Source organism: Triticum aestivum, chromosome 2B, assembly GCF_018294505.1.
Source record: "Triticum aestivum cultivar Chinese Spring chromosome 2B, IWGSC CS RefSeq v2.1, whole genome shotgun sequence".
NCBI lineage: Eukaryota > Viridiplantae > Streptophyta > Magnoliopsida > Poales > Poaceae > Triticum > Triticum aestivum.
Genome location: NC_057798.1, coordinates 714,358,115 through 714,364,877, shown reverse-complemented (window position 1 = coordinate 714,364,877; position 6,763 = coordinate 714,358,115). Strand labels below are relative to the sequence as shown.

The following is a 6,763-nucleotide window of genomic DNA, read 5'->3' as shown; positions in this document are numbered from 1 at the left end:
AAGTGTGGTAATATGCAAAACTTCATTTATTAGTTTATAGACTCATATCGCATTGGGACATGTGATGTTACAATAACTAGCTAAGTTACTCAAACTACCTCTCTCCTCATTAACTTATTGCCACGTAAGCAAATTTGCTGAGTTGGACTCGATGTTACTGCTGAAATTACTCCTACTGTGGCTAGTCTCATAGGCATTAGGACGTCGACGGTGCTGACAACTAGGGTTCCCTCCTTGTGGCCAGCCGGGCGGCGCATGGGTTTGCGTGCGGGTGTAGTCGTACAGGACCATTTTGAGAGACTAAATTATATAAGTAAAAGATCAGCTAGATGCATTCTTCAGCCATTGTACACACACACTCTCTCTCTCTCTCTCTCAACGCCATTCTCTCTCACACACAATAACGCCATTCTCTCTCACACACACAATGCAAACGAGCTAGTCATGCAATATTACTCAAATATTTATGCTAAGAGAAACCACAATTTGATTTTGTCAACACGTGATTTATTTTTATTGCGACGAAACACGTGAAACAATATTAAATGGAACACCCGAATATGTGTGAGTCGCTCTGGTCTGCGACATGGTTCCATGGGCAACATTTTTAAGCACACCGACACACGCCGAAAACTAACTAAATTTGGGAGTTCTCTGCTTCTGCTGCACCTTCGTCTTCACTTTCAGACGCTCTCTCCCCTTTCTCGAGGCGAGCCATGGTGTCATATAAGGGCTTGTTCATCGTCTCGGGCTGGCATAAGAACATCAGCCCGCCGACGATCCCCGACATGCCGAACACCGCGAACGGCACCCGCTCCCCGAGCACCACCACCAGGGGTGCTAGTATGGCACCCATCTGCGACGTTTGCATCGCGCTTCCGAGCACCGCCGTCCGCACCACTGTCGGGAACAGCTCTGCCGTGTACACGGCCAACAGGTTGTACGTCGCCGATATGCCGAAGATCCCCACCACCCCGCACACCGTCCTCGCCACTCTGCAGTGACATGCAACTGCATGTGGTTAATCACAGAAAAAACCAGCTGCCATTCACATGCTAAACACAAGAAGGGGTCAACTACCTTGACCCGCTAGGGTTCCATGTGGTGACACCCGATGCCCCGATAGTGCGGTCAAAGTGTTTTTTTTAATGTCGCTGGGAAACTCCCAAATGTGGCCCTCCCTTCTCTCGGGCCAACAATCACCTGTGCAATCAAACTTATACATAAGAAAATCTAGGCCAGTAGCCTCTTCTTTTCTCAAACACTCGGAACGACACCTCATATCGATCTATCCTTCATGGTCCATGACCCCTTGGACCCCGAACTTGGACATGCAAGACAACAAACCGGATAGCCTCATGTTGACGCGGCGCTGACCATGTCATCAAGTGATGTGTTCAATACTGCATGTGTCCTCATTTTATGTACTACTAGTTGGATGTGGAGTTATACTAAGCGTTGCCACCTTATGTAGTTGGATTGGAAGGGCGGTGCGGTGGCGATTTGGCGGGACTTGGACGCACACGACTTGACCAGGAGGAGCTTGATAGAACAAGGAGGCATGGAGTCGGTGTCGCTTGGGCGCAACCCCATCTCGGGTTTCAAGATTTGCCCGCCTCCTTCCTTCCTTCCTTGACGAAAGCGCAACCGCCGCGACACCACACAATAAATCGCTCGCGGAGACTTGAATTGACCGAGAAAACGAGACGAAAACAATGTCAATCCAAGAGAATAGATCCGTGGGTGGCCAATCGAAAAATCTGGCGGCTAAACGAACCCCTAATGCCGCGCACAATCAACATCTCATCATGTGTTTAGCGAAAAGAATTGTTCTTGTTTCCAACCTTACCCACCGGTTGATGAGCGGCTGATTCATCTTCTTCCTCCCCAGAAACCCAAACGTCGCCGCCTTCATCTCCCCAACCACATCCCACCGGCGACCTCCTCTCCCTCTCCCTCACCCTCGCCGTCGGCGCCCCCGCCCCTCCTCTTCTCTCCCTACGCCCAGATCCGATCGACCTGCTCAGGCCGCGGCCAGATCCCGCACCGGCGTTCCCGCATCGGCGCCGCGCCGTCATGGAGCTTACTCCTTCTCCGCGACACGCTGCGGCAGAGGAGTCCTCCTCCCACCGCCACCGCCACCGCGCACTCCTCCTCCTCCTACCCGCAACATCCCCACGACTCCACACCGCCAGATTCCGGCGAGTTCCACCGGCGCGCAGCCCGCTCCCCTCTAGATTTGTAGATTTGTAGATTGAAATTAGTTTTTACATGTCCTGGATACCTAGCTAGTTGAGTTTTGTTCTCTGCATACTACTGAAGGTGTTTACTTTGGTTTTTTGTGAAGATATTTAATTTGAGCATGCAACAATAGAACATAGTTGAAGATCCAGAAATGTGAATGTCTTGCACAAAATGTTGTTATGCTGATGATGTTGTCTGCCGGTTGACTTGATTGCTTGTAGTGGGATTCGTAACTGGTTGTGGATGATGTTTTCATGGCGCCACTTGACATATCCGAGGCAGCTTCCACAGGTGGTAAGCCATCTCTCTCTCTCTCTCTCTCTCTCCATCTCTCACACACCCTTCTCATCTCTGTAGGTGACCACTGCTTGTATTTGCAGGCATGTATAAAAGACTTTTTTGATACACATGTAATGAGAGTAGTAAATTCCAAGGTTGCATTTTGTTGAAGAAATGTTTATCCTTTTGGTGAACTGCTATGTGATATTAGTATATTACACCTTTGCTTTTTATAAAACCACACGAACCATTGTCAGATTAATGAGGATGATGTTGATGTGGTATTTTTACATGTGAAATTCTGGATGTTAGGTACAGATAGTATCATCGTCAGTAATGAAAGATGATTCGGTGATGATGTGGTGTTTTTCTTGAATGCTAGACAGTAACAGTGTTAGGAACTGAAGATGATGCATTTTAACCTATGAGACTGAATTTTAGGTGTTAGGAATTACTTCTAGTTGTGCATCAACTTCTCGTCAATGATAACATCTACTCCCTCTGTCCCAAAATAAGTGACTCAACTTTATACTAACTTCATACTAAAGCTAGTACAAAGTTGAGTCACTTATGTTGGGACGGAGGGAGTATTATTTATTGTTTTTGTATGAAGAATATGCTCATCCATGTTACTGCATCCTTGTCACTTACTTTCGGCAATTAAAATGGAATTATGATGTATGTGTCTTGCAGCCTCGCGCAGCTGCACCTCCCGGATGGTGCTCCTTAGCTCGGTGCGCTCACTCGTTGGTGGGACGGCGCAGCTGTGCTTCTTGAGGCGACCTCTACCGTGTGATGGCAGTGGTTGAATGCACTGCAACCACGGCGGCGATTGTGTCCTGCATTGGCTACAACCTCTCTGGTGAGTTCTTGGCTCCTTCTCCTACCTCTGGCTCCTACTCTTCTGCCCTGAGCTCCTGGCCATCAATCCACTGCTATACCATTCTCTGTTTCATGGATGATCGAGATGCCGTCGCACAGTTGCTGGCTGTGAAATCTCAGTTTAGTATTTACATTACTGGATTTGATGCATTCTTGAGCATCATATGCACTTTCCTCCCACGCTGCCAACAAACGACTGTGTATGATTCAAAGACGTGTCTTCATACATTGAGCATGCCATTCGATAAAATAGATGCAGGCTCAAAGAATTCCGAGTCTCTTGTCATATATGTTAGTTTGCTGAATGAGTCTGAGTTGTAGTTTCTTATAATATGTATGTTTGTTATTGCACGGAATGAAAACTGGAAAAGGTTGGTGATGCCCTCAAATGATTATAAAAACTGGTTAGTATAAATTAAAAGAACTGGTTGCTTCTTTTTCATCTTCATTGCAAACTGGTTAGTCCAGCATGCATGCATGAGATAATTTTGATGTTTGTCCCTTATACAAGATCCAGCCTTGATTAGCTTCTCATGCTACTGTAGTTGTTTCTAGGTTTGAGCTTTACACTTGGTATTCGAATAGAGACTTTTTGTTATAAACTGTGGTTTATTTCCACCTGCACAAGCTCAGATCAGGAGATGCACTAATTTGTATTTAATTATAGTCGACTCGAGCAAATATCTGCCATTTTGATTATTACCTTTTTCAGCTATTCTGGTTTCCTGTCGATGTGTGAGGTATAATGTGTTCTTTGATGTAGCAGGAGAGTTTACCCATAAAATGCTTCAGGTTAGTGAACTGGAGTATATAAATGGTTAGTGAACTTCAGGTTAGCAAATGTTTAGAGTTAGGGTGCGTTTGGATGCTGCCCATGCGGGCCATACCAAACTGCGGGCTCGGTAAAAATTTGGCGCACGATCCGGACACCCGCGATTTGGCCCCGAATTGGTGAAAGACTGAACTGCACGAGCCCATGCAGCCCGTTGGACCAAATAATTGGCTCCGAACCAAACAGATGCCTTGCCTTCAGTCAACGCCGATTTTTTGGATAGGCGTCCGCAGGCTCCAAACCAAATAGCCTCTTATTATGCACTATCTTTGTCTAACCATACTGGTTTCATGTATTAATATGTTCATCAAGATCTTGATGAACAAAATGTTTCTCATTAGTACATATTAGTGTTATTACATTGCTCCCTGCAACTGTTTTTAATGCTTTCATCTAGACAAAGAGGTTTAACAAACTAACTATGGGTGCCTCGATTTTAAATGACATGTACATCAGTTTTATCATGTTTTGTCCTTTGTTATGCTTGATTGATACTCCCAAATAGTCCATCGGTATACTATAAGCTGGTCCAGAAGTTTAAGATTATAGAGTAGATTTGGCTCAGATTTGACATGACGATCAATTATTTCAGGTCTTTCATGACTAGCTAATGTCTTAAGTTCTTAAGCTGTTTTTTCCATGTAAAGACTGATCATATTCAAGCATCTGATGAATTGTTTAATCTGCTGATGCAAGAGAGTTTTGCCCATAAAAGTGTTTCAGATGAATGAATTGGCGTATATATATATATATATATATATATATATATATATATATATATATATATATATATAGTGTTATTATTCATCATTCAGGGTGCAGAATAAGTTATTCTTTACTCGAGGTAATCTTACGATCATTTCATAATTAAATTATGTTTAGAATTCAAATAATTACATTCCTATAGATTCACTACATAAAATTTGACATAAGAAAATAAAAATATAGATCATAAGACAAGAAAATTTGTAGTTTATGTGTATTTTAGACTATGTTTTTATGTTTGTAATTTTACATAACATAAAATATTTTTTACGGCGATTATATATTTTCTTACGGTCTCTTTTTACATCGGAAATAAGACAAAACTTACGGAACGTAAAATTACGATGCATTGATGGTAAAATAGAGGGGGTGAAGAATAACTATTCCTCACCCAAGGTGACGAATAGCGCGACCCTATATATATATATATATGGTCAAGTATGGGCAAATGTGTAGAGCAATTACACGGTATGTTAGTCTAACCATACTGCTTTCATGTATTACTATGTTGATCAAGATCTTGATGCACAGAACGGCTCTCATCAGTTTAGCTTAGTGTTGTTACATCGGCTCCCTGATGGTACATCATTTTTTATTCTTTCGTCTAGACAAAGAGGTTTAACAAATGTTACAACTGGATTCGTATTGTCGATATGAATCCAGTGATATAATTTTTACTCCCGCCGCAGTTGGTTCCTTGGTTAAATTTACGATCAAACTTGAATCTCGGGAAGAGCGGGCGCACTACATTGTGGAATAGAGGGAGTACTACCTTCGTCCAGAAATATCTGTCACTCAAACAAATGTATCTAGACGTATTTCAGTGCTAGATACATCTGTTAGAGCGACAGTTATTTCTGCATGGAGAGAGTACATGGTATTAGCTGTCTGTTCTAATATGGTTCAGTTTAATGTTATGCCAAGATCTGAATCTTTAGAAGTACATGGAAATTTACTTGACTGTTTTATTATTTCTGTGCTCTTCAGCTTTTCTTGTATTTGCAGCTTCGTAATCCTTTTCTTGCATGTTACAGCACAGGTGCCATGGAGATGTTGCTGATGGTTCAAGGGCTAGTGCCGCTGCCAACGTATTTATCACAGTTTGCTCCAATCTGATCTCCTTGTGTGAATGGTTACCTGAATGAACTCTTATATAGTTTAAGATGAACGAGTCAGACTCTGAATGTGACCAGTCTTTTAATTACCACACTACATTTTTTGTTCTAAACTGGCTAAGATTCTTGATTATACAGAGCTTGCCCTTATGTAAAGAATAATAAGATCTTTGACTTTTATTTGATTTATGCATAGCTATAAGTTAGCTACCAAATAATACAGTGTGAGTGTTAGTTTTCTGTCATATGTGGAGTTCGTATCAAATGTATGTTTGTTATTTCTATCCGTTGATTCAACTTGTCTATCTGTCTATCAAGATGCTAACGGATGTCACCCTCTTCAGGATGGCTTCGCCAACGCGTTAGAATCCGGAACGCAATGATGGGAGTCAGGCGAACCCTCCACCTCCGCCTCCGGATGCATGGCAAGCTTTGATGGCAACCACAAACGCCAACGCTCAGTTGTTGATTCAGCTGATGCAAGAGCGCAACCAAGGCCAAGGCAACCAAGGGAATCAAGGTCAAAGGCAGTTCAATCATCAGCCTTAGTTTCCTACCCTCAACCAGTTCCTTGCAAATCAGCCGAAGTCTTTCAGCTACTGTGCCAAGGCCACAGACGCCGACGATTGGCTCGTGGATATCAACA

The 6,763-nt window shown here is 43.1% G+C and overlaps 1 long non-coding RNA gene across 1 annotated transcript; it reads left to right on the top strand.

Moving 5' to 3' along the window:
* The first annotated feature begins 1,612 nt into the window (after nucleotides 1-1,612).
* LOC123046900 (uncharacterized) lies at nucleotides 1,613-6,454 on the top strand. Its single transcript, XR_006422671.1, has 3 exons — nucleotides 1,613-2,538; nucleotides 3,217-3,385; nucleotides 6,037-6,454. It is a non-coding gene; the product is annotated as an uncharacterized lncRNA (long non-coding RNA).
* The last annotated feature ends 309 nt before the right edge of the window (nucleotides 6,455-6,763 follow it).